This window comes from Odontomachus brunneus, unplaced genomic scaffold, assembly GCF_010583005.1.
Source record: "Odontomachus brunneus isolate Ranch 3 - 2012 unplaced genomic scaffold, Obru_v1 Obru_scaffold_182, whole genome shotgun sequence".
Taxonomy (NCBI): Eukaryota; Metazoa; Arthropoda; class Insecta; order Hymenoptera; family Formicidae; genus Odontomachus; species Odontomachus brunneus.
The window spans coordinates 288,508-310,128 of NW_022639632.1; the positions used below are offsets into that span (position 1 = coordinate 288,508).

General features: G+C 37.5%; 1 protein-coding gene across 5 annotated transcripts in view; it reads left to right on the plus strand.

Moving 5' to 3' along the window:
• Window positions 1-5,849: 5,849 nt before the first annotated feature.
• Window positions 5,850-21,621, plus strand: part of LOC116851618 (torso-like protein) — a 37,994-nt gene continuing 22,222 nt past the window's right edge. The window contains exons 1-2 of one of the 5 annotated variants that reach the window (XM_032831221.1): window positions 5,850-6,753; window positions 7,663-7,800. The gene's annotated coding sequence lies outside the window, so the exon portion shown is untranslated. Of the gene's footprint in view, window positions 6,754-6,828; window positions 7,590-7,662; window positions 7,801-19,572; window positions 20,399-21,621 lie in introns of those variants that run through there. The other 4 variants (XM_032831222.1, XM_032831217.1, XM_032831220.1 and 1 more) reach the window with 4 other exon arrangements.

Sequence of the window (21,621 nt, forward strand, 5' to 3'; positions counted from 1 at the left end):
TTGAGTGGTACACGCTTCCGAAATGTTGAAGAAGTGCGAGAATGGGTGGACGAATGGATTGCTTCGAAACAAACATCGTTTTATCGAGATGGTATCGCCCAGTTGCCAGAAAGATGGCAAAAAGTTGTAGAAAGTGATGGAAAATACTTTCATTGAAATAATTTAAATAAATTTTTTACAATAAATGCTTTTTCTCAGTATTTTTTGGGCGGAAACTAAGTTAAGGTCCTAATAGAACGATTTGTCCTGAACCATTGCAACATACACGAAAATATAAGTGGTCGTAGATAACTTTGTAACACTTCCAATACTTATTGAATGTTTGTTCCGTTATTTCACGAACAGTTACTCACCTGTCGCTCGACATGAAGTTCTCCATATATTGAATATTGACATCAATCACTATCGTAGCATCTGTCTCTCCTCTTTCAGTATTGTCTCAAATAGATTCACGTTCTTCTTTAAAGCATGCACATCATTCATGCACCTGTGACTTCTCCACAGCTTGTTCTCCAAACTGGACTGTAAATTTTCGCAAAATTTTCGCCGGTATAAAATGTTTACAAGAAAACGAATAATAATGCATTTTCGAATTTCTTTCACACTTTTAAAGTGTGTATCAGCCAGATGGTGTTCGGAGATGGTGATTGGAGCGATCGGAATAAGCGAATAGAAACTATCCAACGAATAAATAATGTTCTCTGTTCCTTTTGTGACATGTGGCCCAGCGTTCTTCATCAGTAAGACAGAAATCCCTACTCCGAAATTTTTGATATTATATTTTATGAGTTATAACACCTTTTCTCAAAACTAAGCAAATAATATTTTGCTGCCTCGGCAGCATCTTTTTTCAATTAAAAAACAAAAAGAATGCAGTATCTGATATGTTATTTGTCATACGTCATTAGATCTGTTTTTTAGCTGAATTGTCTGAACTGATACAGACTGATACGATAAGTTAGAGTGAAACAAAATATATTTGTCTTACTTTAACTTATTGTACCAATATGTATTGTTTTCAAATAGTTCAGTTAAATAGTCTATTATGTTCGATATTGTTTTGTGAAGTTAGGTTGTTAGCTTCACCAAGTATGTAGCGCATTTTAAACTTTAAGATTGACATTTAAAAACCCATTAAACGGCGAAAAGATATTTAAAGCGGAGTTATGATTGATTAAAGCTAAAAGCACCGAGTTAATTTGCGCACTTAATAACAATACGGTTGCTATGACGATATATTATTCTGACAAAAAAATTCATACGGATATATTTAATTATAGATATGACATGCTTTATATAAAAATACAAATAGTATGTAATTATTAAAAGAAATTCCAATTTTGACATGAACATCCCTTACAAAAAAGTATTATCAGCAATAATAATTTGGCCAGTGATAAATTATTGGTACTCAGTAGTTTTGTTACTCGTACGAATAGTAAAACTACTGAGTCTCAATGATTTATCATTGGTCATTTTATCATTGTCAGTTATATCCCTTTTTGTTAGGGATCCTCCCTCCCTGCGCGTACTTAATACAAGAAAGAATACTTCCTGCAGCGTGAAGCACGACTTCGAGGAACTATTCGCGTTGTCCTCGCAACGATTATTACAGTTAACGTTCGCGCTTGCGTCCGCACGTTGGATACTTGACATTCACATCCGTGTGAGACGGAGACCTTAAAAGTTGTATTCCGCGTGCGGATGCAGATGCACACGTGTCCCAATTACTTTCACTCGCCGTCTATTATTGTCCGTGTACTCGAAGTGAAGGTTAAAAAGGTAAGAGCACGGAATACACATCACCTTCTTGACCCTGACAGGCAATAGACGCAATCCATGAAATTAAATGTCTGTTGGCGGGAAACCTTATACTGTTGTAACGATACCAACGTAAATCATACGAATTATCGCGTACATCTGAAAGTTTTTTTCTAATTATGTGGAAAAATACATTTGCGATTGCATCTCGCGTTGTTCTCAATTTCTATTCTATTCCGACTTGAAATGGACTCGTGACTCGTGAGCACAGTACACGCTTTATCATATCCTGGATTTCCAGCAGTTATTCGAATCGAGTATGAAATGAATCTCAGCATCCTTAAGAACAGCTCATCTCGCGCCACGATGAAACATTGACACAATTCCGCGAGTCTCGCGAGGCGCCCGATGTCGGCTGAATTAAAATACCTTTCACCGACGGTACCCACGATCATGTAACACTCCACGTAACACGTAATAACCGGATCTGGGACAAACATACTCGTTTGGGGGCGCTCGTAAAAATCGCTTCACTCTTCCGCGAGGTACAAATTCCCGAAAAAGAAAAAAACTGCGCCGGTACTTGGTCACGCTTAGAGGAGTATGCCATATTGGAAAGCTTTAAATAACTGGTCTCTTTAGGGAGATTTCGCGAGAAAAAGTTATAGAGAAGAAAAAATTGACTTTTATGTCGTATTGTACATTCTGGTACGTACATTAAAGTGACAGATAGCATCTTTAATATGAATTAATGTCAATTATCAATTTGTTCTTGTAAACAAAATGGCTGTACGGAATTAATCGGCGTTAACTTATTTCATATAAAGTGGTGTCAGTGATAATTCGAGTGATTTCAAACTAATTTTAATCTGTATTTACATAGATATTTATAAAACTATTTATTATCTATCGTATGTTGTAGTGTCTTTTTTCTAACTTTATTAATTTTCAAGATATCAAAAAAAGCATATTTCAAAAACTAATATTTGTATTCAAACTTATGTATAAACTTATACTACTATTATATACTATTATTATATACTATTATATATTATTATTACTATTATTATACTATTTTTTAACTAAGTTTATATTTTTTTAAATCCTTACGCAGCATTTTAGACAATATTTTATTAAATAAAAATTTTTTGGAAATTTTGTATTTCAACTATGTGCTCAGGAGATATCACTTTCATGACACAAATCAAGGTCGGTTAAGTCCATACAGCCATTTTGTTTACAAGATCGACAAATTAATATATTAACAATGAGCTTTTCACTAACTTCATTAATTTTCAAGATATCTAAAAAAAATTACATTTTAAAAACTAATATTTATGTGAAAATTTATGTTATTTTTAAGTTTACATTTTTTAATCCTTACATAACATTTTAAACAACATCCTGTTGAGTAAAATTTTTATGAAATTTTGAATTTCACATATACTTTCAGGAGATATCATCTTTATGTGACACAAGTCACACCGATTGAGTTCGCATCTCCGTCTTGTTTACAAGATCAACAAATTAATAAATTAACAACGCTATTTGTTATTTTAATGTACACAGTAGGACACAACAAAAAGTCTATTTTTCTTCTTTGTAGCTTTCCCGCAAAATGGCCAAAGATTCTATCCCCAAAGAGACTATTCACTTGACGCTTTCCAACGTGACATACCCCCTTAAGAACCGGCAAAGGTGTTAGAGGGAGAAAAGAAACAATTGAATTTATTTACGACGAATGAACGTGAGAACGGAAACGGACGCCAGAGGTGGCGCAAATTAAGCTTTATTGTTAAGGAACGGCAGGAAGGAGCATTATCGTAAGAAGGAAGTTAGTGGGTAATGAAGCGGCGCGTGCCAGTCCGAAAATTACGAAACGAGTTACTATTATCGGGTCTTGCGAAATGCACTAGCTGAATCCGGTCGAAACGATTATAGTTACGCGCGCTATCTGCTAATTCGTACCTCATTAAAGAGTCAATTAGCTAACATAAGAATACGAGGCAATTTGTGTATTCGCGTGTATCAGCAGAACGTTGTAATCTGTGCGCTCTGTCGGTCGAAACTGGCCGCGGGCACCTTTCGTTCATTTTTCGTTTCTATACGTTTCTTATACGTTTTCCATTTGTCCTTTGTTTCGAGCGAGACGCAATTTTTACATCCGACACTACTCCGCATTTACGGTTTCCTGAGTCGGCATACGCCGTATTCCATACGCGTGTATTCCAATGCGGTCCTTTCAGACAAAGATAACGAATGCAGCTCGAGCTGCACTTAAGCGAAATGGAAAATGACATGTAAATCGGATCAGGAACGACGCCGAGCCTTCGCTTCGCATGCATATACAGGGTATAATTGACATCGCTCTCCCACTCTTGCTCGGTGAAGGTCATCCGAAACTACACTACGCACAAAGAGACTGGAACAAGACGTTATGCGAGACAATATATTCCAATGTATTTTCCAACATCACGCGATATATTACGAAGTCTGTTGCAAGCACATGAATATGATAGCAACGTGCCGACAATGAGTAATAAAATAAATTTAGGAAAAGTAGCGTTTCCCGAATGAAAGAGAGAAAGAATGCGAGATTCGCACTCCTATAATTATCCACTTCGCTCTAATAACAGATGCCTGAAGCCTGCTTCACATCGCATAGTAAAAATATTTGTGCTAAACTCTACACACATTTCGCATGTCCCAATTTATCCGCTCTAATTTCTGTGTTTATTTAATGCGAGGCAAGTATGTAAAGAAATAAATACCACAAATAACATGTCGAGAATTGGCATAAAAATGTCACACTTGGACACTGTTGTGTTACCTTAATCTAAGAAACGTAAGATAGTCAAAGCAACGACGATGGTTTAATTAATACACGAGTATGCTCAGAGATTTAACACAAAAACTTCTATACGAATCGATTTCCATACAAATATGAAATGTTCTTCACTGTGTAGGTGTCGAGGTTTAAGAATTACGAATTAGAGATTATAATTCGACAGAATAAATCAGTTAATCTGGACTTGCTGTGTCCCGACTATTGCTCAAGTTGCACACAGCGTTCTATCCTCAATGCTTAATCTTCAATAGAGTCTAAAAGCATATTGACACCTTGACAGAGAAGTAGAAAGCAGAAAAACAGAAGCCAATCAGAATTCGCGCTGGTAGAACAGCAGAACTGTCGACTACCACCTGACCATCAGCACGAGTTCTGATTGGCTTCTGCTTTTCTGCCAAAGTATAAATGCGCCCTGATATGAACTTGAAGTTGCACCTGGTGGTCGTCCTTCGTATTCGCGGCAAACGACTTAACTTTCAGAAAATTTAAATATGTCGCGGTAACCACGAGACACACGGCGATTGAGTTGTTCACTATTTTGTTTACAGAATCAGTAAATTAATATATTAACAGTATGTTTTTCTAACTTTATTAATTTCCGAGATATCGAAGAGACAGTATATTTTAAAAACTAATGTTCTTGTTCAAACTTTTTCTAAGTTTCTTTTTTTGGAAAATTCCTACGTAGCATTTTAGACAATCATATTAAGCCTCTACTGCCCAAATTTTTCATGTTTAAACATTTTTTCATATACATAAGATGTTTAAAATATTCAACAAATAAGAGAAATTTGACTTTTTTAATTTTTTATTTTCTCAAAATAGATTTGTGACTCCGAGGTCACGTTGGGCAGTTACTATCGCTGTATACTAAAAAAAGGCAGCCATATTGTGACTTTCACGTCACATCGATCAAAACAGGAACAACATTCATATTGGAGATAAATAATGATGAAACTGGATTGAGTTCAGAGTCACAGTAGGCAGTAGAGGGTTAAGTAAAATGCTGTGCAGGAAACACGAGGTCCTTATCAGACTCGCGTAGCAGAAGTATCGCGAAGTAAAGCGCGCCCCACCCTCACGGCCGCGTTTGACTGCACACGCACGTAATCGCACGCACGCACGCACGCACGCACGCATGCACACACGCGAGCCGCATTCGCACACGTCGTGCGCTCTCTCGCGGTCGTGCGATCGTTCGCTCCCTTACTCGCGCATTCGCTCGTTCACTCGCTCGCTCACTACGAGTAGACTCGAGATTTCAGCCGCAGTCGCAGACGCTCGGTGTCCACGACCAGACCGGGGCCCTGGCACGAGAGGTCCCGCGTGCAGAACGCCGCGCCGATCGCGCCCGAGATCGATCGATCGATCGCGCCGCATCGGCGGGCTCGCCCAAGTGTCCTCCACGTGTCCCGAGGAAGCGCGCGCGCGCGCTAGCTGAGGACGCGCTATCGTTATCCGCCGGTCGATCGATCGGTCGGCAGGTCGGCAGGTCGGTCGGTCGGTCGATCGATCGATCGATCGATCGATTCGCGATCTAGCGCGAATACACATAGCCGGATATCGCCGCGTCCACGAGCGGATCGGGAGTTCCATCTCCGCGAGAGACAGAAAGAGGGAAGGAGAGGACGAGGAGCACATCGTCGAGGAGCGCGGCGCGACTGACGGGGACGAGGGTGAACGGAAATTCGATGTCCGCCTCGTTATCGATCGATCGATCGACAGCCGACGGGCCGAGAGATGGATGCAGCCGCGAAAGATCGTCGTGGAGATTTCGTGTCGGCATAGATCGATCGGTGCAATACCTCGCTCGCGATACGTCGTGGTAGTCCGTGTGTGTGTGCGAGTCCAACACAGTCCGGTGATCTAGAATTGATCGTATACCAGGACGACACCGTCCTCCTCCGAGAGTGCGGCGCGCGCAAATTAGTCGATCCCCAAGCTCGATGACACTCCCGTGTCGCTGGATGTCTGCGAGTGTCGATTCGGCGAAGGGTTTTAAGGGGAAGACACCCGGACTCCTCGGCAGCCAGCTGCGACGTCCGCTGACGTGCCGAATTATATCGCATGACGCTCGATTGCTGCGAACTTCCGGATAAGCGAGCTGAAGGGACGGAGATGGGCCTACCGCGGAGCATATAAGGGTAAGGTCGTTATTCGCCATTTGTGTAATATTGTTGCGCTCGTTCGCTCGCTCGCGTCCGAACAATAAGCAAGAAACTCCTTTAGACGAGTATGAGATGCTACTATTTACAAATGCTTTCACACTATGAGTCTCGCAATCTCGTAATCTCGTGCTCCGATTTGCCTCTCATTGCCGCTCAGCTTGTCGTAACCCGTTTGAAACTCTTTCGTTTTTCGTCATTGACTCATCGTCACGGAAAACGCGCCGTTCATTTATCCAGAACGATACCATCGTCGCCAACACCGGGACTATCGATATAAATCGATTCGCGTCCCGAAAACACAACAATATGATCGGTTCATTGCGCGCAAAATCTTGCAAAATCGTGCGCTTTTACTTTATTGCGGCGCCAATCATGTCTCGGCTTGGTCATTAAAGCCTCGGCTTGGTTGCTGATAAAATTAATCGCGACGAGGCGCGCACGCGGAGCTAGATCTTTCGTAATAAAAATGAGAAAGTGAGACAATCGAATAAAAATGCGCAGTTGCGATATTGGATATTTCCTCACATTCTGATGATCAATATGTTATCACTGCAACTAATAGTACTAAGTTCATTTCTCTCTAAGGCGATTGGCGCTTGTCTAAATTAGAGCGATAAACGAGGTGTACATAAAAGTGTCGTTAGCCTCTACTCGGATCGATTTTTCTTTGCACTCACGTCCCGGTTGTCGACGACGTTGAAACCCAAGGCATTTCCGAACTCATCTCGACTTAGTCTTTCGCGCGACACTTCACACCGCCAGTTTAACCCTTGCGATCAAAGTCATTTCGATCCAGTCGAAACGCACGCAAGGTAGGACAGCAAATATGTAGAAACGACTAACTAGGCTGTTAAAGTATCTTTGATTCCGATTCTTTGGTCACAGTTGCATAATCCGTAATGGAGGCGGAGGGGGATCGCGTCTTACGGCACCAGCTCGTGAAAGAGACACAGCAATTGGGATAAACGTACTTCGCGACATTTGCTTCAACAGCGCAAAGCGTCTCGGACTTGACGTTAAGAGGTTAGACTAATATAAAGCCCTAAAAAAAGCGTATTTTTGGGAATTAATTTTGCGAAAATGGATAAACTAAATATTTTGAAGCATTGCATATTAATTAACTGTTAAATTTTATATTACTACATGAGAAAAATAATTTTACTCTTTTAGCAAAATTGTCGTTGCTACTGCATATTCGTAGTGACATCAAAAAAATTTAGTTGATGTAAAGTTAACGTAAATTCAGTTATCTAATTTTACAAATTATTCGTTATTAGAGCAGAAATAGTTTCGTTGCCAGGATAGAAAAAATTTGTTGAGTATATTTGTCCTAAGAATCACGTTAATTTGTTATTGATGCAAAATAATGTATCCTTAGCAAATTTATTCGTTATCGGAGTAAAACTGCAACTGCTTATATAAACTCATCATGATTCTTATAGCAAAATAATTTGTAGATTCAGCAAATTATATCCAGCAAATAGTGATTAGTACTCTTAGCAAATCTTTTTGCTATCCATATAATAATGAAAAGATTTTGCTAGATTAACAGAAAATTTGCTGGGTCAGCAAATTATTTTTCTCCATGTATTTTTGTTATTTAGAAAAATCGGTAAATACAGCAGATTACTGGTACCACCTCTGATATCTTTGATTTTCACATAGATTATCAATAATATATTCTACTTCTTACAAATTTTCCAAAGCGGTGATCATCTCTTAAAAAAAAGTTATTAACAAAAAATGTATTAATTTTACTAAAAAAAATATATCCTTTAGAACAACGCATTGATGAGTTTTTCAATATCATGTCTTATAAACTAGATAATAATAGTGAATAATATTTGACCGAATTTGTATTTAAAAAGATTTATTTTTTAGAACAACACATTGATATGTTCTTTCACTTTTATAAACCAAATAATAATATTACTATGCCTATTACCAATGTAACATTTAAATCTTTAGTCTTATCAAATTGATGAGTCTACCATATAATAAAATAATAGATCTTGAAAGATTAGCAAAAGCTACTACGCAAGGTGAGTTCATGTTTGTATCAAAATGTGTAGAAATATTATCACCGTGACTTGTGACTTGAATATAAATTCCTTGCGTAGGGGCCTTTGCTAATTTTTCACATTCTATTTTTTTAGTATAAGGTAGATTCATTATTTTAGTAAAGTGAAACATGTAAACAATATTTTGACAGGATACTGTTTTTATATATCGTCATAATCATATTATTTATAACTATTTTTCATACAGTTATTTAATATATTATTATAGCTTATTATGTTATTTTTTCTTATTTTATATTTTAAAAATAATATGTTTATTATAATAAAGTTATATATGTAATAGAACTTACTCCTGATCTTACGTTTATTTCTTCAAATTTTGTTCTTAATAATTTTTTTTAAGAGATAACCGCCGCTTAAAATTTATAGGAAGTTATTCTGGAATATATTCTTGATAACATATGTGAAAAGCAGAGATATCGGTGGTGGTACTAGTAATCTGCATATTTACCGAAAAACCTATAAATGAATATGCAACATGTGACCGAAATTACGCAAAAAATATCGCTACAATCGGTGGGAAAAATAGTTTTAGTGACCTGAAAAGATCGAAAACTAAAAAATTTCTTAAATAATATGCTTGTAGTTTTTTTTGAGGATAAACAAAAAGAATTTAAAAAAACATTAAACTTAATACTTCTTTTAATAATGCAGAATATCGAAAAAATGCAAAATTTAGATATTCAATTTTTGAATAGCTATTGTTTCTACAATTTTCCTTCCACAGTAGTGAGTTCAGCTACATGTTGCATATTTATTTATAGGTTGTTTTAAATAACAAAAATATTAATATAAAGTTTAATAGTTATTAAATTGATATACATTGTTTCAAAACGGTTGATTCAATTTTGCAAAATTCCCAAAAACTTTTTCAAAGCGTTACATTAATCTTAAAAATTGCGATTGAACGACGCGTAGTAGTAGGCGACTACGAAACAGGATCGGTTCGCCGCATGGACCGGTACCAGTGGATTAGACTGGTACCTCCTTTCCTAAACCTCCTTTCAGGAAGAAAACTTATCGTCGATAATGAATACGCGTGGATATACATGTGTGTGTACGTGAAAAACATGCTCTGCTCCAACATTGCATATCGATTTACTCGACGCGTTATTCAACATCGCGGCCCGTTCGCCGCATCGCATTCCGTAAAATCGATCGAAACTCTATCCGGATTATTTGTGCTAATCGCGATTCAATGCGCTCCGTTTGTTTCATCGGTCGGTGAGCAGCTTGCGTATATTCGTTTAATTGTGCAGCCGCAAATCACTAAAATCCAATAGAATCTATGATACATTTATGACATTATGCTCACATAAATTCGAAATATGTCCAAATCCTGTCGTTCTAACGCCGAGAAAGATATATGCAATACAGCCGTACACTGAGAGAAATAATATCGAAGAAATAAAAGATATTTATAACTAACAACAATATATATATATTAATAACAATATATATATATATATATATATATATATATATATATATATATATATTGCTATTAATTTCTAAACTCTTTGACCGGTTTGAGCAAAATTTTGCACAGTTACTCTTTAGGAAAAAAGTGGACTACATGGACACCTACTGTATCCTCCGATATTGTGATAATTTGAGTTTAAATGTTCCAGATATATATAAAAAAAAAGCCTGAGCAACGCGGGTAGTTTAAAAGCTAGTATAAAATATTTTTCAAATAAGAAAGTATATTTTATTTAAATAAAAAGAATTTAGATCTTAGCAGATATATTGTTAATATCGAATAAATACTATCGAAGAAGTATTTTTTTATTTTTTAGATATTTTTTCTCTTAATGTACATGCAGACGATGTAGTAGAAATTACGTTGAAATTATATTTCTTTGCACAACGTTCTTCGTGAAGTTGGGCTGAAATTGCAGTATGAATTATGATAAAAATAGTAAACTTGGAGACCTACCCTGATAAATAATATAAAAAAAACATTTAAATAGTTATAATAATTTTAATAAAAAGTTTTTAGTAAAAAGTCAAAAATTACGACATCTTTAAATAAATATATGGTAATCTCGATCATATTCTATATATAATTAAAAAATTTTTATTGTAATTTTTATTGTGATATATTTTCTCTATGTAGGATGCGTTTTTTACTGTAAAGTTTTACTGTAAAGTAAAACGAGTTTGTTGAAATAATGATATGAATATGTAACACGTCTCATAATACGTTTTAACATAATCACACGAGAGTTATGCTCAGCTGCGTTATACTTTTCCACTTCGCTATTAATGGGATTCTTATAATGTTAAGTAAAATAAGACAAGTCGAATACATTGCAATGTGCAAGGAAGTCTTACAATGTAGTGAATTATAATTTTAAATAGGGTTTATCTGTCAATACTCGCGCGCTGCCGTGCAATAAGTGTCACGTATGAATTTAGGTCGGGGAAATAAAAAAGAGGTTTTCTCGTCTGAGATTTAATTGCAGCCGTTCAAAGCAGTAGACATCGCGTCCAAATAAATGCAACATATTGACAGGCGTAGTTAATACGACGTGTAAATTATGGGTGGTGAAGATCTCTCTGCAAGCGATACATATTTCATCGTAAACTATATTGTCATTTGTAACTGCTGTCCGTTGTAATTGCACTCGATGCACATAGGTATCATTTCCTGTGTTTATTTCACATCTTTCCTCGCGGTTCAATGATAGCGAAAGTGTACAAGAGACCTTTTTCGTGGCGGGGGCAGTAGTAGCCGCGTCGTGGAAGAAATGAAGCGCGAATTATTTAGCAATCGGCAAGCAGGCTGAAGAGGACGGACTCGGCAGAAAGTTGGGTTACGCCATGACAGCCTTGGACTCGTTGTACTTAGGCAGCCGAAGAAGTTTGTATTAGTCGCGGCGCGGTGACTCGCCGCGCGAACTCGAAAGAATTCTAATGCGCGCGATATCCGCGCCGTGAAAACATTAACCTTCGCGACTGTCGTCAAGCTATGCACTTTTTGCCGTGCAAACTCGGATATCAAGAACACACGAACACACGCGCACACGTGCATTGTATCGATCGTGCGCGGTGGTCGAAGAAGCAGCCTCGCCGGAGCGGTTCTCCGAGATGTTTGACGAGAGCGATGAGTCGGAGACGGAGACTGAGAGGCAAATAGAGAGAAACGCATCGGTGGAATAAGCGCGTCTCCGTCTAATTACGTGTGCAACCTTCAACGAGTGAAAGCAGTGCGACTGTCTGCGCCGGCTGCGCGCTCGCACATACGGATCAACGCGCGGGTCAGGCCAATAAAACGAAGCAGACAGCAAGATTACCGGCTGATTTATTTATAAACTCGCGCGCGAAAAGCTTCGCGCCATGGATTTTTATTGCGATCAATTGGGCGACCGAGAGGGATATCCCCTTTTATATCACTCGGCCGGGCTCGTCTGTTGAACACGTGTGAAAGCCCGGCTCCGGATTTGCGACGCGATCGCTTCGCTCAAACGATGATTTATCGTCGCATCGCTGCGTATAATTAGCTGCTTGCAATTTAGCCGCGCCTGTCTGAAGGTGCTTGACACTTTGTTACGTAAATTATCACGCGCGATGACATGTCGGCTGCGTGACGTGACGGTGGCATATTCTCAACCGCGGATTTAACATTAAACGCGGCTCTGCGCGATCTGCATGACAAGTTGACTGCACTGTGGTCGTTATAGTCGCTAGCAGTCACTGCAATTCGACGGGAAGATTGCGTTTGTGTCAACGCGTCGTGAGAATTTCCGACGTGCCGGCCCTCGCAATCAGCAAATCCGGCACGAAAGAAACGCGCATGAAAAATATGCATTTGTCGCACCTGATTCGCTTCGGAAATCGCTGAACTACTTTCCAGGCGATCGAAGCGAGCGGGTTTGTTTGCCCTGGCGTGGTGAATGTCGAGGAACGAGCCGCGCGCGTTAACAGCTGATTCACCACGTGGTTCGTGCCGTCGTCTCGCGTTATGTAAGTTCGATAGAAGTGTCTGCTTTTCGAGAAATACCGTTTAACGAGCAAACAAGCATCGTCGCTGGTATCGTCAACAGACAAGCAATGGCAAGTTCAAATAGTATCGAGATATTCCGCGGTAATCCGTCGTCGTCGACCGATGTTCCACGCGGTTAGGTCAAGTGAGATTTTACTCGCTTTCCCTCGTGCGAAATCGCGAATGTAAACGAGGAAATATATATGCATACGCGAACTATCATTAATGCATTCGTGTAAATTAGCTAGTGCGATAGCTGCAAGTAAAATATTCAGCATTAATCTTAAGCTCTCGCGCTACGTTATTGTTATCTTGCGTGTCCTTGCTGAATTCAACAAAGCTCGCTAAAACGTTCAATAATATACCGCGCGTGCATTAAGGGGATGCTGAAACTGAATACCAACAGAACACTAATATTCTTCTGCAAAGTTTTGGCTTATGGTCGTATTAGTTGTACAATTACAAATGCTTTTATACAATAAAAATACGTGCAAAAATAAATAAGAGTATTATTCTATATTACAAAAACGAAAAAAAATGTTAAATATAAAATTTCAAGCTATTAGTTACCATAATATTTGTCTAATCCAAAAGTTCCGCAGCGGTGTGGATGTTTCAAACAAAAAAATTTTGAAGAATATTGCTATACCTTCGCATCTAAATTTAGAAACTTAAGAATATTGGAAACTTAAGAATATCGGAAAAGTCTGCAGAAAGATTTCTACATATGCGTGGTTAAGTTTTCCAATATGAATATAATAAAACAAAGCAACATATATTTACGTAAGTTCTGTATGTATAAGAAATACGAGAAGGATAACGTAATTGTGTTAGTGACGATTGTCTCTGCGTTATCGACATTTTTCCAGTTCGTCATCGACTTAAAAAAAGATTCTAGTCTAGTCGGCCAATAAACGATTTTATATTAAGAAAAAACAGTGGTTGAATTAATGAGATTGAATGAGATACGTTCAAGCAAACGTCGAGACTGAACGAATTATATACACACAGAAAAATGTAATTCTACTGCTATAAAAAAAGCGTCCTTCTTTTAAGTAAAAAAGTAATCAAAAGAACAATTTATCCTTTTTACGAGCATGTCATGATTTTTCCAAGAAAATATTGATTCAACTTTATGAAGTAAGCAAACTGCGCGAATATTTGTCTTAATTGAATATTCTTGATTGAAGTGTTAGAGGATACAGAACGTATCTTGAGTAAATTTGATGCTCATAATGAAAACTTTTAGATTTGCGGATATACAAACTTATGAAATACTTGAAACAAGAAACAAGTAATTTAATTGAGCACAATATGCATTTTTTTGTATATAGTTGTTAACTGTTTCAATGATCGCAATTTGGTCAGTAACTATTGGCGAATTCGATTGGAAGTATTAGTGCGCACCAGTGCAATCTGTTCTTATATTTAAGATCGTCTTAAATTCGTTTCCGAATGCTCCGTAACGAGTGCAACGACTTGTATAGCATCTGAAAATGGATATAAGATAATTTCGAATATTATAAAATCCTGTAAATACAGAAATATAAGAATTACTGAAGAATATAATTATATAAGAATATAAAAAAGACTATATAAGAATATAAGAAAGACTATATGTAAGAATATAAGAAATATTAAAATATAAGAACAAATTGTGAATCGACCTTAGTGTGCATTGGTGCGCACTAGTATTTACAATCGGATTTGCCATATATCAACGCAACTTGTCGTCCACGCATTAACGTGTCATTTGTTCAACAATACAATATTTCTTCGAAGGCGGCTGACTGCAAATTTTGTTGATCCAACTGCTTTTTTCTCATTGTGCGAATTTTTTCAAAAAAACAAGTAAAGACATTAATATAAACTTTTGACTTTACTAATGTTTACTTTATTAATATTTCAAGTATAAAAAAAATTATTTTTCTCTGAAAATTTCGAAATATTGTCTATCTTTTTTGTGCTGAGCGTGATGTCGTTCAGCAACTAACAAATACAACAGCTGATGTAATAATATGAAATAAATGGGATAAGAAAATTTTAAAACTATATTAAGTTTGCCGTAGGGAAAGTTGAAACTGAAAATCTAGCGCCCCATATTTACAAATCATTTTTCCTCTTTCTCTTTTTTTTATTTAGTGCCTTGGAAAAAATACTAATTTTGGAAATTTTCAAAAGAATTCATCTTCCAGTTTTGGTATTTTTTTTTTAAATTGGTATTTTACTGATTTCTTAAAATAAAAAAAATTCATAAAAACCTACCTTTTCCCTGATTATATATATATATATATATATATATATATATTTTCAAAATCAGACTATCTAAAATCGACTATTTAAAATTTAATCCCACATCGGTCTCTTTTACGACTGCCAACGAATAGTAATTTCCTCGGCGATTGCGCCTTTTTCGATAGTTTGCGACATAGCGCAGCAGTCTGACCTTTGTGGTGTTACATAAAAGTTAAACGAATATTTAGGTCATGGTATCGATACTGCTCACCTGATTACAGTTAATTAGCAGATAGGTCGCCACCATATCCTTGATGAGAACCTTCAGATACACGCACGCAAACAACGCGCGTTATTCCGAAAAATTATATCACTTACTACGAAACAGTACGGGGATCATTTCACGGGCGCATTTCACTTGCTCCTTCACACGTAAACGATGAGAGTCTCTTTCTTCTTGTTTATTTTAACGATGCGGGCGTGTCGCGAAAGAAATTGATTGAGTAATGCGATGCAAGTCTAATGATTTTACCGCGGATGGTGAATGAATAAAATGTTGGACCGGTTATTTATTGACTAGCGAAATTCACGTGTGTGTTCTCGGTAACGCTAACTCACGTTCGATATATTATGCACACACAATACGCGCGCGTCCGCGCGATTATATATGCATTGTACACTTCGCCAGTAATCTTACGTTGTCATAGTCCGTTGAATATTATATGTGAGAAATGTAATCTTGATCGGATTAACAGTGGCGCACGACAATGTGTCGAAATATCTACGTACTCGCCTTCCTTTATCGCGCCTTCGTTACCTTTTTAACTGGAACTTCTTACGTCGTTCGTTACGATTTAGCGTCATTGCAAAAATTACCTCTACTAATACACGCGCTTAATAGCAGGATGTGTCTTATTATTCGCGCGGTGATTTCTTCGATAACGTTTAGCCGCGCATAATATCGTTCCATTATACGCGTTGTAATCGCCATTAATAACAGACTTCACTCGGCATTAAGAGAACCGCAATTATTCGTCGAATTCGCGAAAACCGCTGTAAATTAGGACGCTGGAAGCACATATCTTACACAGAGAGAAATTATTTGATAAAAAATGAAATAGATATTTCCGATCAAATTCCGATCAATTTTTATATCCGAGTAATATATCCGATTAAATTTCCGATTTGTACTCCCGATCATAATGGCATTTCATCAGATAAACCGATCAAAAAATTGATTCGTGATTAGATAAAAATTTATCGGTATTTTAATCAGAAATATTCGTTTGTTAATTTTTTATCGGGTAATTTCTTTCAATGTAACTTTATTTATTCGATAAGAAATTAACAAATATTTTTAATCAAGAAACTTTTGTATTCGATCAAGAAACATTCGATGAGAAATATCAGTTCATAATTTTTTAATCGATTTATCTGATGAAATGTCATTATGATCGGAAATATTCGATTAAATTTAATCAGATATTCTGATCAGATATAAAAATGAATCGGTATTTTGATCGGAAACATCCGTTTGTTAATTTTTTACCAGATAATTTCTCTCAGTGTACATTTATTCTCATTCCTGATTCTTCTCTCTAGAAAGTTAAAAGATCTGAATCGATATTATAATCAGTCTTCTGTATACCGTTCTTACATCGTTATTTCTTTCGAATATATATCCTTCGTTCGCGGATCACGACGCGTCCTTCGGCCGCAACAAAGTACAGGGCTGACGAGATCGACTGAGTCAGTCCGGCAAGGGTCCGCTATCCGCGGGCTCATTAAGAGCGACTTATTAGTCATAGACTCAGATCGATCATCTCACTGGCTCGCAGGTGCAAACAGAGAGAATTGCGGGCGCAGATCGAGCGGGCGCAGATCGAGCGCAGCCGCGCTCGATCGACTACGCCATTTAGAGCTAGCCGTTGCTTTTCACCGCATTTATCACCCGTATCATGCACGCACTTTCACACTCCGCAGCGCGATCGTGCTGCACGCGATAATGCCGCCGCCGCCGTCACCGCCGACGCGGATACACCCGCGACCAATAGCGCCCGGAATAAAAGGTGATCAGACGTAGGTTCGTTGTAATCATAACACACGTGCAAGCGTGAGTGAGCGCGGGTGACCGTCCTTATGCCAGTTACCCACATTTTCAACCAGGAACAAGGCTCAGAATAGTACTACAAGCCGCCGCGACCAGAATACCTGCCGGCGCGGCGTGTACTTTCGAGTTATTGAAGCAGATCATTCGTTGATTATACTTACTGTGACCTTAGGCGCAAACGCTGTATAAGGCTCGCCTGTGCTTTCCGTGACTTTATCATTATTTTAATTATTCCCTTCCGTACGCACGTGTGATCGCTGCCGCAGATAGCTTGACTGCCGTCAAGGCGCGCGCGGCGCGTGTTGGTTGCATTGAAATTATTAAAAAAGAAAAAGTTCCCCGGCCAGCAAATAGAGCCGTTTGTTTGCCGCGTCAGTAACGTGTCTCTACGGGAAAATTTTCAGCCGGACGGACAGCTCACGCTCGATTACGCTCCTGATGGGGGTATCTGGGTGATCAATTAAAAAGCGATTAAAATTTCGACTCGTGGCAAAGCGCAGCCGTTATCACGCGCTGCCCAACCGCGACCAACAGTCGCGCGTTACTTCGCGCTGTGTGTTGCATGTAAATAAATGTTAACGCCACGACACACCGCGTGCAAGCCGAGATACTTGGAAAACACACAAGACGGCTCCTCGCGTTCCTCGCAGCGCCTACCGAGGCGAACGCGCCACCAGGTGCCTACCAGGAAATCGCAAATCAGATTACAGATTGTGCAGATCCTTTTCATTAATCACTCGAGGGCAACGGTGGATAACGCCGAAGCCGTCGCGACGTTCAAGTGCTTTTCCCGCGACCCGACAGACCAAAGCCGAGATAATGATAAATATTAATGAGGCGGTAGAGTCACGCTTGTAACATCCACGTTTAACGGTGAAAGCGCCGCGTCCGCCGATATGACGATCATAATAGACACGGGTCTAAAATTATTTCGTAGCAGTTTTTGCCGTCGAGGTCCGACGGTCCATTCACTTTAAAACGGCCTACCGACGTCATCGTGTTCTCCTGTCGATACGTCGCGTCGCTGGCCACGGAGCTTGTACATGGACAAAAGTCAGGTATACAAACCGGCCTCTCGTCCGGCTGCGTCGCGTTGTCTACGACTACGCGAATTGCATCGACATATTTCATATACACGCCCACACACGTACAAGGTGACTCATTTTAAATTATCCACTAAAACGTCTTATAAACTATACACTTTTGGACCACTTCACTTCAGTACTTTTTGTATATACGCAGAACGACGAGAGAAATCGATATTGGACTAGTCAATAAATCCATAAAACGGACGAAATTTTGTGTAAGATCCCTGTATGCTTTTTCTGTAACAATTAATTTTACCTGTCATACGCACAAAAGTATCAAAGGTGAAATTATCGAAGAGTGAATATTTCAGAAAATATTTCATATTCTATATTGAAAAATATCAGAATAAAATGTAGAATCTCTTGAAAGGTATTCACTTGTCGATGATTTTTTACTTCAGTACTTTTACATGCAGAATGACTAGAAAATCAATTTATATTAAAATGACTATATGATTTCATTAAAAAGATTAAAGTTAATCTTGACAGAATTTTTGTATAGAACTTTTTTATTGGATGTAAAATGAGATATATAAAAGTATATAGAATTTTTTAGTGTCATTTAGAATAAAATATGAAATATCTTAGAAAGTATTTACTTTTGATGATTTTATCACAGCATTTCTGTACGCAAAATGATTAAAGAAATTAGTTTATACTTAAAAAATCATACGATTCTAACAACAAAATTAGAGTTGACCTTGACAGGATTTTTCAGGGTTATTTTAAGGTAAAAAAGATATTGCTATCTTTTTTCCCTTTGGTATTCTACAACTTTTGTTGGAAACACTTTTTTGAAAATGCATTATTTTTGGGATATTACGGCGTCTAAGTTAAAATGGGACATCTTGTATATATATGTGCGTATATATATATATATATATATATATATATGTACGAGTATATATATATGTATATATGTATGCATGGATACACATACATATATATCATATGTAATAAGCAAATCGCCGCTGACATAGCGCGGCATTTTATTGGGCTCGATAAAACCAAAAATATTCGGGGCTTCCAAGAATCATATTGAATTACGCAAAATCGAATTTTCCTGGCAAAACGAGTTGCGCGAGCGACTCGCGAATGAAACGAGTATCGCTTACTCGTTATTACTTGCTCCATTTTTGATCGATTTTCAATCAGTGTCCAGTATACCATATGTGATATATCGATGCGCGAGCGTTCATTTCGCGCAATGACCGTAGAACTTCGATCTAAGCAAAATTCTCGTGGCTTGCCTCATCGAGGACACTTGCCGAATCACGCCCAAAGCGCTTCGCGTTGTGCACCGTCAGTGAGCGCGAAGCTGGACGAAGCGAGACCACGTCGCGAAGTTGTTTCTCGTGGCTCGGGGTTAACGCCTGAGAGACATTTCTGACGAGTTTCGTCGCAATTGTGATATTGAAGAAATGATCTGTACAATAATTCCGGTTAGTTTGACGCTGCCAGTACAACAGATCTAGGAGCATGACAAAGCTATAAATAAGTGCGCCGACTATGAGGGAGTCAGACACATCGAGACATTTCTTTTTTGTTGGACGCTCATATTTCTAATTAAACTTGTTCTTCACACGTTTATATATGGCTAATTCGATGGATGAGTAATAACAATAATAGTTCATTGATCACATTTAATACATAGAAACAGTGTACGAAGCATAAAAGACAAGTTAATTGAGCCAATAGACCAAAAGACACGACAACAGCTTGACAACTGATATTACATTTTAAAGATTGAAATGTGAAATAAGAGTAAACTTTTGCAAGTGTTTAATGTCATACTAACATACCAACGAAATAAGTACACGTACAAGCAGCTTCTAATTACTCAGCTCAGCAGTTTCCAATTACTCTCTTCGACGAATTGAACGCATCATTTATGAAACAGTGCCACACGTTCCTCGATAGAAACGTGACTCGATCGATTCTCGAGCTAGCGGCTTTCTACGTCGGCCGGTTCCTTCATCAGCTCCTTCGGATTTCGTGTCGCAACCAGAACCGTCGGGCCGCTCGCGAAGATACATTCCGCCGGTTGCAGTAAAGCATTGCAACGCGAAGATGCACTCGCCGCTTCTGGCGTAAATGTCACGGGGAAACTCTACGTGAGGTATATATTCCCTCGGCTCGGTGTAAGATCGTGATATTCTTCTATTGAGATAATAATAGACGGGGAAAATTCTTAGAGAAACATTTGCGATTGGCCGTAGTATAATCAGCCTCGCAGACGATATATTATGTAATAGGAAATTAGAACGAGCGGCATATAAAATATTATATCGTTAAAGAAGCACAGAACCTTGAGAAAAGGAATTAAGAACTAAAGGAATTAAAAAGTGTTATTAGGCAGATGCAAAATAAGTTTTTTTAAAATATGCTCACCATATTTGGCATATATAATTATTTTAAATTTTGCTTAATATGAAAATATTAAATCGTTTTTTCTTTCATAATCTACAGAAATCGGATAAAAAATTGCACTACGGGAAAATACAAATCGATTTGATTGAGAAAAACTCAAAAAGCCTGGGGAAAATTTAAAAAAAATTAATAAGTAGAGGAATTAAAACATTGAAATTTTTGCAGATGCAAGAAAAGACAAAAGGTGTAAATCTTTTGAAATATACTTTTCATATCTACTTTTCATATTTACTTTTCATATTATATATATCTTTTGAAATATCGCCATATTTGGCTCACATAATTATTTTGAATTCAATTTAATATAAAAACGTTAAATTGTTTTTTCTTTCATAATGTACAGAAGTTAGATAAAAAATTTCACTGGAAGGAAGAAAAAATACAAATTGATTCGCTTGAGAAAAACTCGAGAAGCTTCGAGAGGAAGTAAAAATAATTATAAAAATTAATAAAAATAGAGGAATTAAAATATTGAAATCTTTGCAGATATAAGGACAAAAGGTGTAAGAGCTTCTAAAATATGATATATAATATTTTATTCGTATAATTATCTTGAATTTTATTTAATATAAAAATATTGAATTGCTTTTTTTCTTATAATATATAAAAGTCGAGCTAAGAATTCTGCTGCGGTAAAATACAAATTGATTTGCTTGAAATAAATTCGAAAAAGCTGGGAAAATAAAATAGATGAAATAAGTAGCGGAATTAAAAAGTTTTAATCTATGTAGATGCAAAAACAAAAAAGGTATGAATCTTCTAAAATATACTCGCCATATTCGACTCGCATAATTATTTTGAATCTTGCTTAGTATAAAAATTGCTTTGTCTTTCATAATGCACAATAGTCGGATAAAGAATTTCACTGCGGGAAAATGCAAGTCGATTTGCGAAAAGGCACGCAGGCATTAG